The sequence below is a fragment of the Vicia villosa genome, linkage group LG2 (genome assembly GCF_029867415.1).
Source record: "Vicia villosa cultivar HV-30 ecotype Madison, WI linkage group LG2, Vvil1.0, whole genome shotgun sequence".
Lineage (NCBI taxonomy): Eukaryota > Viridiplantae > Streptophyta > Magnoliopsida > Fabales > Fabaceae > Vicia > Vicia villosa.
In genome coordinates this window covers 153,476,820-153,501,480 of record NC_081181.1, presented here as the reverse complement: position 1 = coordinate 153,501,480, position 24,661 = coordinate 153,476,820, and the positions used below count along the sequence as shown (strand labels likewise).

At 36.9% G+C, this 24,661-nt stretch overlaps 2 long non-coding RNA genes across 8 annotated transcripts; both read left to right on the top strand.

Moving 5' to 3' along the window:
- Positions 1 to 3,156: 3,156 nt before the first annotated feature.
- Positions 3,157 to 5,625, top strand: LOC131652542 (uncharacterized). 4 transcript variants are annotated; one of them, XR_009298734.1, is made up of 3 exons: positions 3,182 to 3,874; positions 3,975 to 5,042; positions 5,338 to 5,625. It is a non-coding gene; the product is annotated as an uncharacterized LOC131652542 (long non-coding RNA). The 4 variants fall into 4 exon arrangements; XR_009298735.1 differs by having other exon boundaries at positions 3,330 to 3,874; positions 3,975 to 4,341; positions 4,910 to 5,625; XR_009298733.1 differs by having other exon boundaries at positions 3,347 to 3,874; positions 3,975 to 4,341.
- Positions 5,626 to 13,472: 7,847 nt separating this feature from the next.
- LOC131652543 (uncharacterized) lies at positions 13,473 to 15,918 on the top strand. Of its 4 annotated transcripts, none has more exons than XR_009298739.1 (3): positions 13,504 to 14,167; positions 14,268 to 15,335; positions 15,631 to 15,918. It is a non-coding gene; the product is annotated as an uncharacterized LOC131652543 (long non-coding RNA). The 4 variants fall into 4 exon arrangements; XR_009298738.1 differs by having other exon boundaries at positions 13,622 to 14,167; positions 14,268 to 14,634; positions 15,203 to 15,918; XR_009298737.1 differs by having other exon boundaries at positions 13,640 to 14,167; positions 14,268 to 14,634.
- Positions 15,919 to 24,661: the final 8,743 nt, after the last annotated feature.

The following is a 24,661-nucleotide window of genomic DNA, read 5'->3' as shown; positions in this document are numbered from 1 at the left end:
TATATATATATATATATATATATATATATACTTGTAGGGAAGTCAATCAAGTTCTCTAGAATTTTGCATCAGTGAAACAACCCTCCATCAACATCAATAAAACAAACCAGTACAAACTGAAATAGAAATCAATTAATCGAAAAATCAATGAACAGCAAATTTCTTCATTTTCTAACAGATTTCCAACCTAACAGTTATTAAATTCATAGAAGAAAGATACCTCTAATGCCGAAGAAGAAGATATAAACCCAGAAGAAACGGATTTCGTTTTGCAGAAGAAGAAAATCGATTCTTCGAATCCCCGTGTTCTTCGAACTGAAGGGTTTTTCGTGTGAAAAGAAATAAGCGATTTCGTGGATGCAGAAGCGATTTAGTGAGAGAAGAAATGAGCGATTTCGTGGATTCAGAAGCGATTTCGTGAGATTCTGAATGGTTTTTCAAGGATTCAGTGAGAAGAAATCTAGGGTTTTTTGTGAGAGAAGAGGAACGATAGTAGGAGAATAGAAACAGTGATTAGAAACTATTTTTAAATTTCAATTTTAATCCACCTAAGGCAGCGCTTTTTTAGAAAGCGCTTTCTAATGATAATCTAAGGCAGCATTTTGAGAAGCGCTGGCTAATATGGGCTTTTACCAGCGCTTTTAAGATTTTTTTTAATTTATTTGACTTTAGACAGTACTTCTGAGAAGCGCTGGCTAATGTGGACCTTTACCAGCGCTTTCTAAAGCAAGCTAAGGCAGCGCTTTTTTAGAAAGCGCTTTCTAATGATAATCTAAGGCAGCATTTTGAGAAGCGCTGGCTAATATGGGCTTTTACCAGCGCTTTTAAGATTTGTTTTAATTTATTTGACTTTAGACAGTACTTCTGAGAAGCGCTGGCTAATGTGGACCTTTACCAGCGCTTTCTAAAGCAAGCTAAGGCAGCGCTTTTTTAGAAAGCGCTTTCTAATGATAATCTAAGGCAGCATTTTGAGAAGCGCTGGCTAATATGGGCTTTTACCAGCGCTTTTAAGATTTGTTTTAATTTATTTGACTTTAGACAGTACTTCTGAGAAGCGCTGGCTAATGTGGACCTTTACCAGCGCTTATGTAAAGCGCTTTCTAAAGCAAGCTTTTAGCAGCGCTTTTCACAAGCGTTGTCTAAGGTTGGCCTTTTAGCAGCGCTTTTACTCATTTTATTATACATTTTCCGTGTTTTTTTATTTTACGTATAGCAGCGCTTGTATAAAAGCGTTGTCTAAAGGCCTTTTTGGCATAGTGTAAGGTTGCTATTATGGACCTTAGTGAAATGTTTTTAATAAAAAAAATACAGGCACATAAATATCACCTATTATTTCAGTTGATTAAATATGCGATATATATATATATATATATATATATATATATATATATATATATATATATATATATATATATATTGTAACAGTGATGACCCAAATGATACAAAGGAATATGGGACTATGCCCACACCCTTAACACTACAAAAAAATTCCTCCCCAGCGACATAATTAGCGACGTGGAAAACACGTGGCTCCAAAATGCTTGTTGCAACGTGAGTTTAACATTGCCACCTATATTTTAATATTAAATCACTTTACAGACTTAAAGTGATTAGAAGTCAGACATGGGGCAATGTGAAAAACAATTGCGACGTGGGTGTCGCACGCTCGCGAAAATAAACAACAGAGTCGCCACCAATATATTTATCCCAAAGAGGGAAAGGAATATCAGAAAACCTGGAATAAGAAATGGATAAGAAAAGGTCTTGCAATCAGAGATCAGGTAAGAAGTCGGTTACGCAAGGGGAAGGTATTAGCACCCCTCACGTCTGTGGTACTCCACAGGATCCACTTATGTTTGTTCTATTCTAAGGGTGTATAAATCTAAAGCTTAATTACTAAGGGAATGCATGCAAATGAAAGAAGAAACACGGGGAAAATAAGGTTTATAAATAGTTGTGCTCGCTTAGGCCCCGCGACCTAATGCCTACGTATCCTTTTCAGGAATCAGAGCGCCGTAGTTCGGCTCTTTAGTTTTTGTTTGCTTTTGTGTTTTTTAGTTGAACAGTTACATTCACACTCCGCTGCTCGACCTCTGGAGTCTTAAGCTGGGAATGGAGCGGAAATAACGTGTCCGTTAGGAGAAAGAATGCCCTGAAGGCAAGAGAAAGAATGCCTCGGAGGCAAGAGAAAGAAGAGAGAGGATTGGTTTGTGTTTTTTATGTAACTTCATGATGAACAAAACCCAATACAAGGTTTCGCACCACTTCATTACTTTGTTTAGGTCTGAGCCTTTATTAAGTATTTTAAATGTTTTTTATTGATGATTTTTAAGGGATTTTAATCTGCGAGTTGAATCACATAGAATGTATGATGTCAAAGAAACAGATTAGGGAATGAATCCCACTCATTTCTCTACATGGATAGAGAAACAGATTAGGGAATGAATCCCACTCACTTCTCTAATAATCGAGAAACAGATTAGGGAATGAATCCCACTCATTTCTCTTTGTAGTGATCGAGAAACAGATTAGGGAATGGATCCCACTCATTTCTCTCTCACTAAGTGTTCGAGAAACAGATTAGGGAATAAATCCCACTCGTTTCTCTCCCACTTTTAATGTGATTCGCCTCTTCCTTTGTTAAGTGTTTTAAAGTTGAAAAGGAAAATAAACAAAACTAGCCTAAGATGAAAACTAGCCTAATATGATGGGAACCTCTAATTCCTAAAGTTGTCATGGTTTCTACCTAATGGTTAGGAGCAAAAAGCGACATGAGAATATAAGCATAAGCGGAGATCGAAATTACAAGTAAAAATACAAGTAAATAACGATACAAGAATTAGTGTAAAATGGCTAACATAAACACTTGAAAATATGGTACAAGACATGAAAGTGAACAATGCAAAATAGTACAAAAATCGAATTTAAAATACTATTATTTTTATGGTTTTTTATGTGCCAAAAAGACAAGAATTTGATCAAGCAAAAAGAAATGAAATAAAAGCCTAAACTAATGTTTATTTGTTGATTATTTTTATATGTCAAAAGATTGTATTAAAGTCTAAAATTAGTAGGAGAAAATAGTATTTTATCATCTAAAAGAAATTGGTGAAAAAAACTAATTAAACCTAAATAAAAGATATAAACAGGGGGGTGAACAGTGAAAATGGGATTGTGAAGAGTAACTGGGCGTAGGGCCCAACCAGGATAGCCCAACAGAGTTTGTTTTTTGTTCATGTTTTCTCAGCACACCAAAAATGGTGCATATGGGCCTTCAGGGGTGTAGGAAGCAATTGGCCCAAGAGCATTTCCTTGTATTGATCCAGTTATTGTTATTCAGAATAATTAAATTAAAAGAAAAACAAATAATTAGAAAAAAGAAAAGTAAACGAAAGATGGAAATTAGGTTTGTACATTGTGACCTTTGGGATTATTGAAGAGCGACGTTCTCCTTCCTCGCAAGACCAAACGGCGGCCGGATACTCTCTTCACTCAACCGTCACCGCGAACAACGACGCCGCTTTTCGTTCCCATCTTACTCGCGTTCTCACTCCGATCTCTTCCTTCTCTAATCCGAAATCACACTCTCCATGCTCGATTCGACCGGAGAAGCTTAGGTGACGATGAAGATGAACTGAAGTCCAGAGGATCTCACACTTTTAAGTCTTCGATTCCTAGTCTCCGAATCAAACTCCTTCAGCTCTTCTTTCCTTTTTTATTGCGCTTCCTTTCTTGAATCAGATCGAAAGATTATTGATGACGAGGGTTGCGATGTTGCGATTGATGATTGAAGGTTGCTGATGCGATGATGAAGAAAGACGAGTTGAGAGTTGAAGATTGAGGCGCCAAGGAGATAGTTCAAGTTCAGATTGTGGTGAGTTCCCTTGTATGATTTTCTGCAGAATTGTGAATTCAGTGAAATAGATATCGAGAGTTTTTTGTGTATGTTTTCTCATATTTTTTCTTGAATTCAGAAAGATGCAAGCTATGATGATTTGAAGGTTGAAGGGAACGGTTATGGTGATTGATGAAGATTGGTTCTGGTTTTTGGTTATGGTTGGAGGATGGAAGATGATGAAGTTATGATGGTTATGGTGATGAAGTGAAGAGTTAGAGATGGAGATGATGAATGGTGGGGAATTGTGGTTCTGAAAGATGGTGGAGACTGAAAATGGTGGTGAAGTGAGAAAAGTGATGGAGAATGGGAGATTGAAGAGAGCTTGAAGGTGGTTCAGAGATGGAAACAGAGTGGAGATGAGCAAGAATGGTGGAGGAAACTTTGAATTGGGTGGAGTTCTGTTTAAATAGAGATTGATGATGAAGAGAATTCCCGGTTATGAGGTGAGTTCAACTCTTGATTTCAGTTAATTCCCTCTCCTCCTCCTTTTTCAAAATTCTGTTATCTGTTAGAGTTTTGTAACCGACTTTGGGAAGTTAGTTAGGGTTGTTAGTAAGTTACAAGGTTGTTAGAGGTGGTTAAATCAGTTAGAGAAATTAGGGAGAGGTTAGAATTCTGTTGTAACTGTTAGAAGTACTAGGTAGTTATGATTCAGTTAGTGATGGTTGGAAGTTGGTTATAACAGGTTGTTAGAAACTGTTAGGGGAAATTAGATTTCTGTTTTGGTGGTTGGTATTTGAAAGTTTGTTACATAAAGTTAGTTATGCAATTGGAAATTGGTTGAAGGGTTTTGTTAGTTTTTTTGACAGTTGGGAAAGGTTTGTAAAACAGTTAGAGGGTTAGGACTAGTTGAGTTTAGGGAAATTCAGAGTTGGGTATCCTGAAACAGAACTCTTCTTCGGACCGATACCGGTTATGTGATGCGTATGGCTGCCCTGAAATTGTTTGTGTGGTAAGACATTGGTGTTAAACTGCATCTTGATTTGAATTCTTTACTTTTTGAGTTTGCAGTTAGTCGCATTCAGTATGTGAGCTTGTACTGTCGTGACGATATAGCATGTGTACCACAATACTTGCTGAACCGTTTCTGCTGTCATGATGTGTTCAGAGCCATTTGAAGGCATGGTACATTTTGTTAGGATAGGTATCGCTACTGGCTTTTGCATACGTAGAGTTAGGAGAATTTGCATATAGTTTAATGAAATACAAAGATACCGTAGCAGAAAGAAAGTCCATCTTCAAACTTGATCACAAAACTGAACAGGACAAGTACAGTCAAAGAACCCATTTCTTGAACTAATGTTCCAATTGCTAGGTGTTTTCTACATGTGGCAGTAATGGTTAGGCAATAGAATTTGAATGGTATGTTAATGTGATACATGACATGGGTTGTTTCTTTGGATTGACTTGGTGATACTTTTGTATTTTATGAATGGCAGGTTGCAAATTGGCAAGAGCGTGAGGTGCGGATTGCGGCACATATGGAGTTACTTGGCTCATGAAAATAATTTGGAGATAACTTGAAGAACTGAAGATTTAGGGACAGTAGGCTTCTAGGAAATTTGTTTGACTTTTGGTCAACATGGATTTTCATGTAGCTTCCTGTTCCCTTTTGTAACAGAACAGTTTTGTAATTGAATTCCTTGTAGTATGTGATTGAACTTGAGTCTGACTTTGTATTTCAAATAATAATAAAATGAATGATTTCCCTTCTTTGTTGAATAAAATACTTCCAAAATATGGTTATAGTCAAGTACTAAAGAAGAGGTTAATGTGACTTGGTCAACAAAACTCAACCCTCCATGGTTGACTCGGTTGACCAAAAGTCAACTCCAATGAATATTTTCAATTTCACTCCTTTTCCGACATGCATTTCTTCTAAAACTTCTTTCCTTGAGAAAACTGGAACCAAGATAGCTCGCAACATAAGGAGCAATATTTGATCAGGTGAACTTATAAGAATCCAATATATGTAAGCCAACCCTCGACCTAATAATGCCACACATGATGCAGATGAATAAATGATTTTACCCTAAAATAAATGAACGATAAGAAAGTATGCAGATGAATCCAAAGTCATAAGCCAAGTAGAAATAAAATTAGGAGGGCAAATTTTGGGGTGCAACAGCTGCCCCTATTTAATCATCTTAAACCTGAATGAGAGATTGGCGTTAGCCTTTTGAGCAATCAAGGTAGAAGAAGATTAATTACCATGTGAACCTGAAAATTTGCCTGATGAGAGATAGGATCCACTGGGGGAAAAGATGGTGTCAACTCCATTGAGGAAGAATGTATCAATTCTGGATTAATCAAATTAACTCTGGGTTAGAAATGAAATAAACATCAACTCTGGGTTGAAAAAGAAAAGTGGGTCAACTTTGGGTCGAAGAATAAAGGGAAGTCAACTCGGGGTTGAATAAGAGGTCAGCATCAACTCTGGATTGAGAAAGAAAAGGGAAATCAGTATTAGTGGGACAAGATATAGGCATCAACTATGGGTTGAGAAAGAAAGAAAGAAAATCAACTCTGGGTTGAAAACAAGAGATAGACATCAACTCTGGGTTGAGAGAAGGAAGGATGAACAATTAGAAATAACCGTCAACTCTAGGTTGAGTGGGAAAGGAAATGAAATTCAATTCTGGATTGAACAAAGGATAACCTTCAACTCTGGGTTGAGTGGGAAGAGAGAAAAGATAACCGTCAACTCTGGGTTGAGTGGAAAAAAGAAATTAACAAGGAATAACCGTCAACTCTGGGTTGAGTGGGAAAGGACAACAGATAACCGTCAACTCTGGGTGAGAGGGAAAAGGAATTAATTATAGATTGAACAAGAGATAACCATCAACTCTGGGTTGAGTGGGAAAAGGGGAAAGATAACTGTCAACTCTGGGTTGAGTGGGAAAGAAAGACAAGGATCAACTCTGGGTTGAATAAAAGATAACCGTCAACTCTGGGTTGAGTGGGAAAGACAAATCAATTCTGGATTGAATAAGAAATAACCGTCAACTCTGGGTTGAGTGGGAAAAAGATCAACTCTGGGTTGAGTAGAAGATAACCGTCAACTCTGGGTTGAGTGGGAAAAGGATAAAAGATAACCATCAACTCTGGGTTGAGTGGGAAAGGAAATTGACAAGGAATAACCGTCAACTCTGGGTTGAGTGGGAAAAGGGAAGGATCAACTCTGGGTTGAAATAAGGATAACCGTCAACTCTGGGTTGAGTGGGAAAAGGATAATCAATTCTGGATTGAACAAAGGATAACCGTCAACTCTGGGTTGAGTGGGAAAAGATAATTAACTCGGGGTTAAAAGATGAAAGGAAAATCAACTCTGGGTTGAACACAAAGACATCAACTCTGGGTTGAAGAAAGACAAACATGATTGACTATGGGAGATGACACCACAATGGTAACTCTGAGTGATCCAGTGGAATATCAATTGATTGCTTGTAGGAACCTCATCTGATGAGTAACTTGGCTTATACTTCACATGCAAATGTTTGATTTATTTTATGCACTTCTGGAGATGCAATGCAATGAGTTATATATGCAGTGTACTGATTGATTAGGATTTCTGCTTTGATGTGGAATAGATTAGGTGGAGTTCTGAAACTCTATTTGGGAATCAAGGTGGGGTGGATGCCCCTGATTTGTTGGTGATTGGATCATGCGGGAGAAATGATAATGAAAATGCAAGGATATGCATGATGTATGTATGATTATGAATGGAATGATTGTTTCCATGATACAAGGAGTGAATGGAGGGTTCCTTGCAGGAAGGTTGTTGCTTGAAGGATAAAACTTGTGAAGGTGAAGTGTGGCTTGACTCCTCGACACTTATCTCGATATCTGACACTTGCTTGAAGATGAAGAGATGAATTGTTACTAGCTTGCCCCAGATTGCAGGATCTCTTGAGATATAACTTTGATGATGCTTGAATCATGGAGATTGAAATGGTCTGCCCCAGCGTTGATCATGGAATGAATGCCTCAGATTGAAAGGAATTCTTCCACTTAATGGATTCTTTAGGTATTTGCTTAGTGGATGACCAAACTTTGCCCCTTGTAAGATTACTCGATGGAATTTCAATGTTGAACTTTCCTTGGTATCAAGTACTTACTTTCTGATTAGAGACGATTCTGTTTTGAGAAAGATAATGAGAATGCAATGCACATGTTAATCTCAAAGAAAAGTTTTATTTGTCAAAATGTTGTATTGATACTAACACAAATGACACAGCAACATTAGGAGTCAGTTTTGACATGATTTTACAGTTTGTATGCTTTCGGAACGAACCCTGCTTCAATTAGGACTTTTGAGGGTTGTAACGTGGCCGGGTTCACGGTTTAAGAAACAAAGGATAAAGGCTCAAGTTCTACTTAACCCACCCCTTCTTCGTGATGTTCTCCAGCCTATGTTCAGATAGTTTGACACGAGTATTCACCTTTCAGGAAGGATTGCAATGGATGAGGATCCTTTATAGCTTTGATGGAGGTGGCAGTCACCCTTTGGTGCTTTTGTTGATGGTTACAACAACTTGCCCCTTGGAGGATTTTTCTTTTGCTTTGCCTTTTGCTTTCCCTAATTTTTGCCTGGACAAAAAGTTTCTTTTGAATTTGGTTTTCGTTGTCCAGCGGGATATGCCCTAATTTTTGCCTGAGTCGTTTGCTTCAAAGCTTTTCTATTTTTTTGACTTAGCGGGCTATTGCTTCTTTCTTTTTTCTTTTGATCATGATTCATAACTTTCTTTTTTTTTTATTCTTTTTGTCTCGTTCGGGAACAAGTTGTATGACTTTTGTGATTGACTTGATGGAAAGGTTGTGACTGCCTTCTTCTTAATGAATGAGAGACATCCATTGTGGATTGTGCTCTTCTTCTTTTGTTGTGAGAGATGAAATATGATCGATCCTCTGATGGAATACCTGAAAGTCGAGCGCTCGGTCGCACTAACTGAAGACTACCCTTCCCCTGGTTAATATTGAGGGTTTTGAATTTTTTTGAAAAGAAACTACTACTCCATAGGCTCAAAGGGGTTTACGAAGGTTTCGCTCCCTTATAACTCCGGTGTTTAGGAATTGAAACAATGCCTGTACATCCTCAGCAGGGTCTTTGTTCCAAAAGTATACAATTAGTAGTTCATGTGTTTTTGAATTTTCATCATTCTCCTTTTTTAGTTGCTTAAGACAAATGAGTGAAGTATCAATGAACATCATGACAAAGATGAAATGATTTGAGAAAAACATGTATATTACATTTTTATTTATTCAAACAGAATGAGTTTCTTACAATGGATAGTACTTGATAACAACAAAAGTAGTACAATTGAAAATACTAAAGAAATCTATACAATGGCAAGTTTGGCCTTATTCTAATGCAAATGAAATGTTTTCTGACAAATATAAAGTCTTCATGGTCCACTGGTGGAAGCTCCATTGTGAGGTGGCATGGGATTATTGACCACATTAGGTGCCACCGGTGTGAATGTAATCTCCTTTGCATCAAGCAGATCCTGAACCTTGTCTTTGAGAACTCTGCACTCTTCAGTGGTGTGACCAGATCCTCCAGAGTGGAATTCACACTTGGCATTAATCTTGTAATTTGGAGGGAGAGGATTAGGAGGGGGCCTCGCTTCAGCTAATTGAATCAGCTTCTGATCAAGCAAGGCGGCGAGAAGTTGGCTATAGGTCATTGGTACACGATCATACACCCTTTTAGGCCTATTCTGCCTCTGTTGACCCTGTCTCTGCTGATAACCTTGTTGTTGGACATATTGTTGATAAGGGACCCAAGGTTGTTGACCAACAGGTGCCACATAAGCTTGAGGGGCGGTGGCGGCCACTTGATAGCAAGGAGCTTGATCTTGAGCATAGGTGGCACTGGTCTCGCCTTCTTTCTTCTTGACAAAGTTACCCTGAGGTTTCTTGTACCCATATTGGTTTGAAGCAGCAGCATTGGCGGGATTCTGGATCTTACCAATTTTCAAACCATTCTCAATTCTTTCACCAATCCTGACTAGATCGGAGAAACCAGAAGAAACACTACCAACCATTCTCTCATAGTAATGTCCTTGAAGAGTGTTCATGAACATGTCAACCAGTTCGGATTCAGAAAGTTGTGGATTCACTTGAGCAGCCATTTCTCTCCACCTTTGAGCATACTCTTTGAATGTCTCATTGGTCCTTTGCACTTGATTTTGAAGTTGCAACCTAGTCGGTGCCATGTCAATGTTATACTGATATTGCTTGAGGAAAGCATCAGACAAATCCTTCCAAGATCGGATTCTATTACGCTCCAGATTCATATACCAGTTCAGAGATGCCCCAGATAAGCTATCTTGGAAGCAGTGAATGAGCAATGAGTCGTTGTGGATGTGAGAAGCCATCTTACGACAATACATGACGATATGGCTCTTCGGACAGCTCAAACCCTTGTACTTCTGGAAGTCGGGAGTCTTGAACTTAGGAGGGACAACCAGATTAGGAACTAGACACATATCCTCAGCATCCATCCCATAGGCACTAAATCCTTCAATGGCTCGAATTCTTTCCTCAAGGATTTTGTACTTCTCAGCAGATTTCTCAACGGGTCGAGCTCTTTCAGCAGTTGGTATTGTTTGCATTTCTGGATTAGCAGAACGAGTACCACAGAAAGCAGGAATAGGAATCTCTGTTTGAGAAGGTGGCACAGGAAATGGGAAAACAGGCCCAGTCATAGTTGGCACTCCAGAGGTTAAGGGCATGGACCCTCCTTGGTTTGAAGCTCCAAGAGTATCAGCAGTCATGAAGCTAAATGGCATTCCGAGAGTAGCATTAGTCCTTGGTTGGAACTCAGGTGGATTAGTAGAAGGTGGAATGACATCAGGTTGACTAGCAGCAGCTTGATTAGCATCAATGGGAATCTCTTGTGTAGCAGGAACCCTTTCAGTTCGCAAGGCTTGGATAGCTTCCAGGATAGCATCGACCTTAGTTTTCATTTGATCCATCTCTTCTCTAATGGCAGCTTGATCTTGTTCGTAATTCTCCATGATTCTTCTTCTGTGAGCTCTTGTCAGATATCGGTGTGGAGGAATCGTCTTGACTGATCTGATGGAGAGGAAGAGTGGTAAGAGTCTTGATAACCATGGATGCACATGCATGAATGCAAAAATGTTAATGAAGATGCAAATGTATCATAAATCAAGATCAAGGATCAAGGCCTCTTGGATAACAACTTCTCATGGTCAATAAGGTATGGTCGAATCCTCCAGATTCAGAGGTTCGACGTTGCTTTCTGGATAAATAGGCGGTGCATAAGTCAAAGATGGTCGAACCCTCCAGATTCAGAGGTTCGACGTTGATTGATTCTGATAGATAACTGATGTAGAACTTCTGTATAAGTCAAAGATGGTCGAATCCTCCAGATTTAGAGGTTCGACGTTGATTCAAGATAGATAACCTTTGCATAAGTCACATAAGGTCGAACCCTCCAGATTCAGAGGTTCGACGTTGATTATGATGGATAGTCTGAATGGGCATGGGGTAGGATGGAGGCATGTTTTCCTGCAAAACAAAATTTCCCAACCCCTCTCTCAGGTAGGATCTAGTATATGGTAGGTCAAAAAGGTCACCAGCGTTAACAGTTCTCCTGAGACACCATCATCGTTGCAAATACATGCCAACGATGGTATCCCATTTGAACCTCGACTGGTCGTGGGTCTCATGATCGCAATCAACAGAACCTGACATTCTGTTGGCGTCATGACTATCCACTCTATCCTAGGTAGCCTATGTATCACTCTGGCCTGGGTATTGGGCCTTTTACCTCATAGAAATCCCACCCAACCTGCAAACAGAGAAAATATGTGGCCCCCACGGGGACCCATAATATAGTCCAGGATGCGAGAAAATAAACATGATATGCGAGCAATAAATAGTCATGATATGCAAGGCATAAAGAAATAAAGCAATAAAGCGGTAAAGCAATAAAGCAATAAATCAATAAATGAACACCCAAAGAAAAGAAAGCAAACACAAGCTAGGATCGACTAAGCTAGATCCCCAGCAGAGTCTCCAGCTGTCGCACGCTCGCGAAAATAAACAACAGAGTCGCCACCAATATATTTATCCCAAAGAGGGAAAGGAATATCAGAAAACCTGGAATAAGAAATGGATAAGAAAAGGTCTTGCAATCAGAGATCAGGTAAGAAGTCGGTTACGCAAGGGGAAGGTATTAGCACCCCTCACGTCTGTGGTACTCCACAGGATCCACTTATGTTTGTTCTATTCTAAGGGTGTATAAATCTAAAGCTTAATTACTAAGGGAATGCATGCAAATGAAAGAAGAAACACGGGGAAAATAAGGTTTATAAATAGTTGTGCTCGCTTAGGCCCCGCGACCTAATGCCTACGTATCCTTTTCAGGAATCAGAGCGCCGTAGTTCGGCTCTTTAGTTTTTGTTTGCTTTTGTGTTTTTTAGTTGAACAGTTACATTCACACTCCGCTGCTCGACCTCTGGAGTCTTAAGCTGGGAATGGAGCGGAAATAACGTGTCCGTTAGGAGAAAGAATGCCCTGAAGGCAAGAGAAAGAATGCCTCGGAGGCAAGAGAAAGAAGAGAGAGGATTGGTTTGTGTTTTTTATGTAACTTCATGATGAACAAAACCCAATACAAGGTTTCGCACCACTTCATTACTTTGTTTAGGTCTGAGCCTTTATTAAGTATTTTAAATGTTTTTTATTGATGATTTTTAAGGGATTTTAATCTGCGAGTTGAATCACATAGAATGTATGATGTCAAAGAAACAGATTAGGGAATGAATCCCACTCATTTCTCTACATGGATAGAGAAACAGATTAGGGAATGAATCCCACTCACTTCTCTAATAATCGAGAAACAGATTAGGGAATGAATCCCACTCATTTCTCTTTGTAGTGATCGAGAAACAGATTAGGGAATGGATCCCACTCATTTCTCTCTCACTAAGTGTTCGAGAAACAGATTAGGGAATAAATCCCACTCGTTTCTCTCCCACTTTTAATGTGATTCGCCTCTTCCTTTGTTAAGTGTTTTAAAGTTGAAAAGGAAAATAAACAAAACTAGCCTAAGATGAAAACTAGCCTAATATGATGGGAACCTCTAATTCCTAAAGTTGTCATGGTTTCTACCTAATGGTTAGGAGCAAAAAGCGACATGAGAATATAAGCATAAGCGGAGATCGAAATTACAAGTAAAAATACAAGTAAATAACGATACAAGAATTAGTGTAAAATGGCTAACATAAACACTTGAAAATATGGTACAAGACATGAAAGTGAACAATGCAAAATAGTACAAAAATCGAATTTAAAATACTATTATTTTTATGGTTTTTTATGTGCCAAAAAGACAAGAATTTGATCAAGCAAAAAGAAATGAAATAAAAGCCTAAACTAATGTTTATTTGTTGATTATTTTTATATGTCAAAAGATTGTATTAAAGTCTAAAATTAGTAGGAGAAAATAGTATTTTATCATCTAAAAGAAATTGGTGAAAAAAACTAATTAAACCTAAATAAAAGATATAAACAGGGGGGTGAACAGTGAAAATGGGATTGTGAAGAGTAACTGGGCGTAGGGCCCAACCAGGATAGCCCAACAGAGTTTGTTTTTTGTTCATGTTTTCTCAGCACACCAAAAATGGTGCATATGGGCCTTCAGGGGTGTAGGAAGCAATTGGCCCAAGAGCATTTCCTTGTATTGATCCAGTTATTGTTATTCAGAATAATTAAATTAAAAGAAAAACAAATAATTAGAAAAAAGAAAAGTAAACGAAAGATGGAAATTAGGTTTGTACATTGTGACCTTTGGGATTATTGAAGAGCGACGTTCTCCTTCCTCGCAAGACCAAACGGCGGCCGGATACTCTCTTCACTCAACCGTCACCGCGAACAACGACGCCGCTTTTCGTTCCCATCTTACTCGCGTTCTCACTCCGATCTCTTCCTTCTCTAATCCGAAATCACACTCTCCATGCTCGATTCGACCGGAGAAGCTTAGGTGACGATGAAGATGAACTGAAGTCCAGAGGATCTCACACTTTTAAGTCTTCGATTCCTAGTCTCCGAATCAAACTCCTTCAGCTCTTCTTTCCTTTTTTATTGCGCTTCCTTTCTTGAATCAGATCGAAAGATTATTGATGACGAGGGTTGCGATGTTGCGATTGATGATTGAAGGTTGCTGATGCGATGATGAAGAAAGACGAGTTGAGAGTTGAAGATTGAGGCGCCAAGGAGATAGTTCAAGTTCAGATTGTGGTGAGTTCCCTTGTATGATTTTCTGCAGAATTGTGAATTCAGTGAAATAGATATCGAGAGTTTTTTGTGTATGTTTTCTCATATTTTTTCTTGAATTCAGAAAGATGCAAGCTATGATGATTTGAAGGTTGAAGGGAACGGTTATGGTGATTGATGAAGATTGGTTCTGGTTTTTGGTTATGGTTGGAGGATGGAAGATGATGAAGTTATGATGGTTATGGTGATGAAGTGAAGAGTTAGAGATGGAGATGATGAATGGTGGGGAATTGTGGTTCTGAAAGATGGTGGAGACTGAAAATGGTGGTGAAGTGAGAAAAGTGATGGAGAATGGGAGATTGAAGAGAGCTTGAAGGTGGTTCAGAGATGGAAACAGAGTGGAGATGAGCAAGAATGGTGGAGGAAACTTTGAATTGGGTGGAGTTCTGTTTAAATAGAGATTGATGATGAAGAGAATTCCCGGTTATGAGGTGAGTTCAACTCTTGATTTCAGTTAATTCCCTCTCCTCCTCCTTTTTCAAAATTCTGTTATCTGTTAGAGTTTTGTAACCGACTTTGGGAAGTTAGTTAGGGTTGTTAGTAAGTTACAAGGTTGTTAGAGGTGGTTAAATCAGTTAGAGAAATTAGGGAGAGGTTAGAATTCTGTTGTAACTGTTAGAAGTACTAGGTAGTTATGATTCAGTTAGTGATGGTTGGAAGTTGGTTATAACAGGTTGTTAGAAACTGTTAGGGGAAATTAGATTTCTGTTTTGGTGGTTGGTATTTGAAAGTTTGTTACATAAAGTTAGTTATGCAATTGGAAATTGGTTGAAGGGTTTTGTTAGTTTTTTTGACAGTTGGGAAAGGTTTGTAAAACAGTTAGAGGGTTAGGACTAGTTGAGTTTAGGGAAATTCAGAGTTGGGTATCCTGAAACAGAACTCTTCTTCGGACCGATACCGGTTATGTGATGCGTATGGCTGCCCTGAAATTGTTTGTGTGGTAAGACATTGGTGTTAAACTGCATCTTGATTTGAATTCTTTACTTTTTGAGTTTGCAGTTAGTCGCATTCAGTATGTGAGCTTGTACTGTCGTGACGATATAGCATGTGTACCACAATACTTGCTGAACCGTTTCTGCTGTCATGATGTGTTCAGAGCCATTTGAAGGCATGGTACATTTTGTTAGGATAGGTATCGCTACTGGCTTTTGCATACGTAGAGTTAGGAGAATTTGCATATAGTTTAATGAAATACAAAGATACCGTAGCAGAAAGAAAGTCCATCTTCAAACTTGATCACAAAACTGAACAGGACAAGTACAGTCAAAGAACCCATTTCTTGAACTAATGTTCCAATTGCTAGGTGTTTTCTACATGTGGCAGTAATGGTTAGGCAATAGAATTTGAATGGTATGTTAATGTGATACATGACATGGGTTGTTTCTTTGGATTGACTTGGTGATACTTTTGTATTTTATGAATGGCAGGTTGCAAATTGGCAAGAGCGTGAGGTGCGGATTGCGGCACATATGGAGTTACTTGGCTCATGAAAATAATTTGGAGATAACTTGAAGAACTGAAGATTTAGGGACAGTAGGCTTCTAGGAAATTTGTTTGACTTTTGGTCAACATGGATTTTCATGTAGCTTCCTGTTCCCTTTTGTAACAGAACAGTTTTGTAATTGAATTCCTTGTAGTATGTGATTGAACTTGAGTCTGACTTTGTATTTCAAATAATAATAAAATGAATGATTTCCCTTCTTTGTTGAATAAAATACTTCCAAAATATGGTTATAGTCAAGTACTAAAGAAGAGGTTAATGTGACTTGGTCAACAAAACTCAACCCTCCATGGTTGACTCGGTTGACCAAAAGTCAACTCCAATGAATATTTTCAATTTCACTCCTTTTCCGACATGCATTTCTTCTAAAACTTCTTTCCTTGAGAAAACTGGAACCAAGATAGCTCGCAACATAAGGAGCAATATTTGATCAGGTGAACTTATAAGAATCCAATATATGTAAGCCAACCCTCGACCTAATAATGCCACACATGATGCAGATGAATAAATGATTTTACCCTAAAATAAATGAACGATAAGAAAGTATGCAGATGAATCCAAAGTCATAAGCCAAGTAGAAATAAAATTAGGAGGGCAAATTTTGGGGTGCAACAGCGGGATACACGTCGCTACATTAATTGCATAAATTAATTCATTAAAACCCATAACGTTCAAATGGGGGGAATATTCAAATTTTTGAAAAATTTGGTTGTGACGTTAGTATTACGTCGCTACATTTAGAAATCAAAAACAACGTTCCATTGATGTGACACAGTGGCAGCTTTGCAGGCAGAAGCATTGATGAATGTGATCGTTGCCATGTTGCGACGTGTATGTCACGTGGCAAATAGCAATGTGCAATCCACGTCGCTACATTGTCCATTAATATAACCATCTCACTTCCCTCCACCACCATTCACGAACAACTTCCATTTTCTCTTCTGCACAAACGAAACAGAACCCTTTCTCTCCTAAAATCCAACCCTTCTCTCCCAAGATCAATTCAATCCCAATTTTTTTTTAATTCAAAGGTAGTTAAGGTTACATTTGATATTTTGTTTATTTTCTTATAATTTCATTATATATTTTGATGTTAATTTTTGATTTTTTTTTGTATAGATTAGTAGATTGAAGAAGGTTGTAGATTGAAGAAGGAGGAGTAGATTGAAGAAGAGGTAAGTTATTTTTGTGTATTGTAGTATATTTTAAATAGATTTAATAGGTATGTTTGTTGATATGTTTGTTTATAAAATTTGTTTAATAGGTATTGTAGTTAACTTGATAATTTTTGTGTTTGTTGAAAATAAAATTGGTATTGTTTATTAGTTATGTTTGTTTATTAGATATGTTTATTTGATATATGTTTATTAGATATGTTTGTTTATTAGGTATATTATAAAGTTTTAATTTTTAATTTTTATTATATATATTATTTATTATAATGAGTAATATTATACTATATTTAAAAAAAACAAAATATATATTATATTTATATATTTGTTTATTAGATATGTTTATTAGATATGTTTGTTTATTAGGTATATTATAAAGTTTTCATTTTTAATTTTTAATATATATATATATTGTTTATTATAATGAGTAATATTATACTATATTTTAAAAAAAACTGAATATATATTATATTTATATATTTATTTATTAGATATGTTTATTAAATATGTTTGTTTATTAGGTATATTATACTATATTTTAAAAAAACAGAATATTTATTATATTTTTATATAGAATTTAATTTTTATTATAAATTTAATTTTTACATATATAGAAATTAAATTTTTTATGTTTATAATAAAAAGATAATATTTTTATATTATGAATTATGAAAATAAAATATTTAAAAGAAAATATTTTTATACATATAAGTTATGAATTTTTTATGTTTATATAAAATAAGTTATTTTTTTGAAAAATAGAAATATAAACAAACTATAATTAAAAATACATCATTTTTATATATATTTGATAAAAATAGTTTATTAAAAAAATTCTAATAGAATATGTTTTATATGTAATATATATTATTGTTTTTAAAAATAGAAATTATTATTAAAAATAATATACATATTAATCTTAATGAGTGTAAAAGTTATGTTTACAATATATTATTAATATTTAAAAATAAAAAATTATAAATTATAAATTTACAATTTGTAAATAGAATATATTATATATTTAATAAAAAATTATATTTATTATCTTTATAAACTATGGTGTTATATGAGTAGTACTTTTTAATATGTAATATATATTTATATGGTACATGTTTAATAGTTGAATCAAAAATAATATTTTTAATAATAGTAAATATTTAAAAGTCGTATTTTTTTTAAAGAATATTTTCAATATGTGTAGCTTAAAATGTGTAGTTAATAAAACAGTAACTTTATGCTTAACATAGGTTCAATATAACATGTGTAGTTAAAAATATTAGTAGTATTGTTATTAAATAATATTTTTAAGAATAGTAAATATTAACTAGTATACGTCTAAGAATAATATTAAGTTGATTAATATTACTAACTCAAAATGACAATGATTGTATAAATGTGCAGTATGGAATATTATCGGTATTATCGTAGTTGGATGTACGATAGAACATTTCTAGGAAGAATGGGACTTAAACCCAATTTTATAGTAGGAGTTGAAGGGTTTATCAGTTGGGCGTTTGCTCAGGAATTATGTCGAAGCGAAGGAGGAGTTAGGTGTCCCTGTCTTAAATGTGAATGTAGACCAATAATTAGTGACCCACAGGAAATAACATCTCATTTGCATAGAAGGGGTTTCATTGCAAATTATTGGGTTTGGACGTTTAACGGTGAAGAACTGTCTAGTAACGTACCAGAGACTAGCAACTCTCATGCTTCAAGTAGTCGGCCGCCTATGGAATATGAGGAAAACTTTAATCTGATTGGTGACATGGTTGAGGATGCTTTTGGTGTGAACGTGACCTATAATGAACCTGACGATTTTGGTGGGGAAGAGTTGCCGAATGAGGAAGCGCAGAAATTTTATCAGTTGTTGAATGAGATGAATACGCTGTTGTTTGATGGATCGTCTGACTCAAAGTTATCAATGTGTGTGAGATTGTTGGCCGCCAAGGCAAATTGGAATGTTCCTGATCAGTGTTTGGAATTCTTCGTAAAAATGATGTTGGACTCAACTGCAATGAAAGACAACTTGCCTACAACATTTTATGAAGCAAAGAAGTTGGTGTCGAAGTTGGGCTTAAGAGTAAGAAAGATTGATTGTTGCATTAATGGTTGTATGTTGTTTTACGACAATGAGTTTGGTACTCAAGATGGGTTGTTGGAGGAATGTAAGTTTTGTATGAGTTCAAGATATAAAGTTCCCAGTAGAGCCGTTAACACTAATCAAGACCGTGTAGCAGTAAAGTCCATGTTTTATCTTCCAATAATACCAAGGTTAAAAAGAATGTTTGCTTCAATGCACAGTGCAAGTCAAATGACATGGCATCACACAAATAACACAAGTCCAGGCACTATGCGGCATCCATTTGATGGCGAGGCATGGAAGCATTTTGATCGAATACATCCTGATTTTGCCGCAGAACCTAGAAATGTCAGGCTTGGATTATGCTCAGATGGTTTTACTCCTTATGTTCAAGCGTCGGGAAGTATGTATTCTTGTTCGCCAGTTATTGTAACCCCTTACAACCTCCCTCCTGAGATGTGCATTACAAAACCATACATGTTTTTGACGTGCGTCATTCCAGGACCTTCGAGTCCAAAAGCGGGAATTGATGTGTATTTACAACCTTTAATTGATGATTTGAAGATATTGTGGATTGGACAATGGACTTATGATATATCACGTAAAGAAAACTTTACAATGCGAGCTTCATTGATGTGGACCATCAACGACTTTCCAGCATATGGCATGTTGTCTGGTTGGGGTACGCATGGCAAAATGGGTTGTCCGCATTGCATGGGAAACAACAAAGGGTTCACGTTGGATAAAGGTGGGGAAAGCTCGTGGTTTGACTGTCACCGCAGACTCCTACCACGAAATCACTCCTATAGAAGAAACATGACACACTTTAAAAAAGATGTACGAGTGAAAGATTCGCCTCCGCCTCGATTGTCACCATGGGCTATATGGGAACAAGTTAGTGAGCTACCAAAATTTACAGATACTGGCAAAGAATGTCGAATTGAAGGATACGGAGTCACGCACAATTGGACAAAAAGAAGTATATTTTGGGACCTCCTGTTAGAACAAGATTTGTTCTGATCAATTATCTTAGTTTTGATGATAACAATAATATGAATTTTGCTTAAGATTATATGGTACTCTAATCCAATGCAATTTCCTTTTCAGGAAATATATAAAGAGTACGCATAATTCAGCGCTCAGAAGCTTTGTCTCAAATGGTTCAGCATGCAACATCAGAACATGGTCTGGCAAGACATCAGAAGATGGTCGAAGCAGAATCAGAACATGGGTCTATGGAAGCATCAGAAGAACAAGAGAACAGAAGCACTGAAGTTCTGATGGTATCACGCTCAGAAGCACTTCAAGATCAGAAGATGCTTTGCACCAAGCTGTTTGACTCTGATGATATTCAAACGTTATATTCACAAACATCAGATCAGAAGAAAGTACAAGTGGCAAGCTACGCTGACTGACAAAAGGAACGTTAAAAGCTATTAAAGGCTACGTCAGTAGACACAGCGTGAACAAGGCTCGAGGTAGTTGACAAAAGCATATAACATTAAATGCGATGCTGTACGGAACACGCAAAGCATTAAATGCACTCAACGGTCATCTTCTCCAACGCCTATAAATATGAAGTTCTGATGAGAAGCAAGGTTAACGATTCTGCACCAAAACAACTCATATTAACTTGCTGAAACGCTGTTCAAACTCAAAGCTCAGAATCTTCATCTTCATCAAAGCTCACTACATTGCTGTTGTAATATATTAGTGAGATTAAGCTTAAAAGTTAAGAGAAATATCACAGTTTGTGATTATAGCTTTCAAGAAGCAATTGTAATACTCTTAGAGTTGATTACATTAAGTTGTAAGGAACTAGAGTGATCGTGTGGATCAGAATACTCTAGGAAGTCTTAGAGGTTATCTAAGCAGGTTGTAACTAGAGTGATCGTGTGGATCAGTATACTCTAGAAAAGTCTTAGAGGGTATCTAAGCAGTTGTTCCTGGAGTGATCAGTGTGTGATCAGAAGACTCTGGAAGACTTAGTTGCTGACTAAGTGGAAAACCATTGTAATCCGTGCGATTAGTGGATTAAATCCTCAGTTGAGGTAAATCATCTATGCGGGGGTGGACTGGAGTAGTTTAGTTAACAACGAACCAGGATAAAAATAACTGTGCAATTTATTTTTATCTGTCAAGTTTTTAAAGCTACACTTATTCAAACCCCCCCTTTCTAAGTGTTTTTCTATCCTTCAATTGGCATCAGAGCGCCGGTTCTAAGGTGCAAGCACTTAACCGTGTTTAGAAAAGATTCAGGAAGAGAAAAACGCTTCAGTAAAAGATGGTTGATGAAAGTGAAAAGTCTACACCTGCATCTACATATGGCTCTGCTGAGCAATACAACGGTAACAATGGTTATACTAGACCGCCGGTATTTGATGGTGAAAACTTTGAATACTGGAAAGATAAACTGGAAAGTTACTTTCTTGGTCTAGATGGTGATCTATGGGATCTTCTGATGGATGCTTACAAACATCCAGTAAATGCCAGAGGCGTAAAGCTGACAAGGCAAGAAATGAATGATGATCAGAAAAAGCTTTTCAGGAATCATCATAAATGCAGAACTGTTTTGCTGAATGCTATCTCTCATGCTGAGTATGAGAAGATATCTAACAGGGAAACGGCCTATGACATATATGAGTCCTTGAAAATGACTCATGAAGGAAATGCTCAAGTCAAGGAGACTAAAGCTCTAGCTTTAATCCAGAAGTATGAAGCCTTCAAGATGGAGGATGATGAAGACATTGAAAAGATGTTTTCAAGATTTCAAACTCTTACTGCTGGATTGAGAGTTCTTGACAAGGGATACACCAAGGCTGATCACGTAAAGAAGATCATCAGAAGCTTACCCAGAAGATGGGGTCCTATGGTGACTGCATTCAAGATTGCAAAGAATCTGAATGAAGTTTCTCTGGAAGAGCTTATCAGTGCCTTGAGAAGTCATGAAATAGAGCTGGACGCAAATGAGCCTCAAAAGAAAGGTAAGTCTATTGCATTAAAATCAAATATCAAGAAATGCACTAACGCTTTTCAGGCTAGAGAAGAAGATCCTGAAGAATCAGAATCTGAAGATGAACTGTCCTTGATCTCCAGAAGGCTAAATCAACTCTGGAAGACCAAGCAAAGGAAGTTTAGAGGCTTCAGAAGTTCAAAGAAATTTGAACGTGGAGAATCTTCTGATGACAGAAGATTTGACAAGAAGAAGGTCATGTGCTATGAATGCAATGAGCCTGGACACTTCAAGAATGAATGTCCAAATCTTCAGAAGGAAAATCCCAAGAAGAAGTTTCATAAGAAAAAAGGTCTTATGGCAACCTGGGATGAGTCAGAAGATGATTCAGACTCTGAAGATGAGCAGGCTAACTGTGCGCTGATGGCGACAGAAGATGACGGATCAGAATCTACATCAGAATCAGATTCTGAAGAGGTATTTTCTGAACTTACTAGAGATGAGTTAGTTTCCGGTCTAACTGAACTTCTGGAACTCAAGTCTCAGATCAGTCTCAAATACAAGAAGCTGAAAAAGCTATTTGAATTTGAGACAAAGAAGCTTGAGTTGGAGAATTCTGAATTAAAAAAAAAACTTTTAAAATTATCCAATAATGTTGGATTTCCTTCTGATTCAGAAAAATCCACTCCTAGTCTAAACCATATTCTGAAAGAATATGATTTAAGTTTCAGGAAGTTCTTATCTAGAAGTATTGGCAGAAGTCAGCTAGCTTCTATGATATATGCTGTGTCTGGAAACAAAAGAGTCGGCATTGGTTTTGAGGGTGAAACCCCATACAAACTTGAACCTGTTGATGAAATGAAATTCACATACAAGCCATTGTATGATCAGTTCAAGTATGGCCACTCCCATGATATTAGGCACACTTCACATGCTCAAAGTTTTCACATAACACACACCAAAAAGCATGTGACACAACCTAGGAAATATCATGAAACTCACATTAAAAATTATCATGCTGTTCCTCCTTCTGCTTACAACGTTAAACCTAAGTTCAATCAGAACTTGAGGAGAACTAACAAGAAAGGACCCAAGAAAATGTGGGTACCAAAGAAAAAGACTATTTCTTTTGCAAATTCTCTTGGCGACAAAGAAGATAAAAGTCAACATGACATGTCTCCTGGACTCAAGTTGGTCTCAACACTTGAAGGAAAGAAAGATTGTCTTCCAAGTTCTGGTTCTTAAATCTGTTGAAGAAACTATGTTCGTAGGAAATCAGAAAAGAAAGTTTATTAGTCTTGGAACCATCTGTTTTGTTTGTCTCTAAAGCATTGATGTTTCGTTCTTGTTTATTCTGAATGCTCTAAATGCTACAGAATATACAATATTGAAACATTGATTGTGGACGAATCAATAAATATCTGATTTGATGATAAACTTGTTTCTAATGAAACAAAGCGCTTAAGAATTTCTGCAGATACAGTTTTGTCTTATCAGAAGCTGCAGAACAAAGAAGTGAATCTCCAGAAGCTGTGTATATCAGAAGTAATGGATCAGAAGATCATTCAGATTTATATCAGCACACTTCAGAAGGAGTGTTTCCTAAAGAGAAACTTGATCAGATCAGAAGCAGTGATCTGAATCTGAAGGCGTAAAGTCTATTCTGAAATTTACAGCTGTCATCTATTATCTTATGGTGAACACGTGTCTGTACGGTTTGTACAAAGCGTGCAGTTGAAAAGACGCCGACCTAGGTAACTGTTTTAAATCATTTCATTTACCACGTTCTCTCTCCTTACGTCACTCATCATTTAATAAAATTGATTTCTTTTGATTCTGGAACTGTTCAGTTTATATTTCTTATTATTTTCCTTTTCAAATCCATCTCTATATATTCTTTTCAAATCATATCTTACATCTTTTTCGCTCCCTTGTCTCTCTCTCTCTCCTTGCATTCTCTCGTTTGAAAAGTTCTTAGCCGTTTTCTAAAAACCCTAATCGAAAACCCAGTTCGCTTTTCTTGTTCGTTTTTGTTCATTCTGCATCCATGGCTGCCTTCTCATCCCAAAATGCTGAGTCATCTGTTCCTCATCATCTCCAAGAAGAAACTTTGCAACTCACTCCTGTTGTTGCATGCTCCATTCCTAAAGATGAATTGGAAGTTCTATGTGAACTCATGGTTGACTTTGACAACATTGAAGAAAACCAATTTCACCTTAAAGAAGACATCATCTTTCAAGGATGGACCTCGTTGTTTGCTGAGTTTGTTGGTCCAGTTTATCCGGATCTTGTTAAGGAGTTCTGGGCACATGCTGTGGTTGCTCCAAAATCTATACTTTCTTTCGTCCATGGAAAGTTTGTTGTTATTACTGAAAACATCCTAAGAATGATGTTTGATCTGAAAAACCCTGAAGGGGTTTATGAGTTTGATCAAAGGGCAGATTTGGGAGATGTTCTATCCACTCTCTATCTAAATGTCAAGAAAACAAAACACGTCAAGGATTTGAAAGATGTCTACAGAATCTGGACAAAGATCCTTCTTGGGTGCTTCTACCATAGGAAAGCAACACATGCCTCGGATTTCATCAGTAATGATCAAAGGTATATTCTTTATTGCATTGCCACTCAGAAGAAGGCTGATGCGATTTACATTATCTTCAACCATATGTGGAAAGCAGTAAAGGATTCCAGAAACGCTTTCAGAAAAGAAAATGGTGGAACAATCATTCCTTTTGGTAGAATTATTACAAAC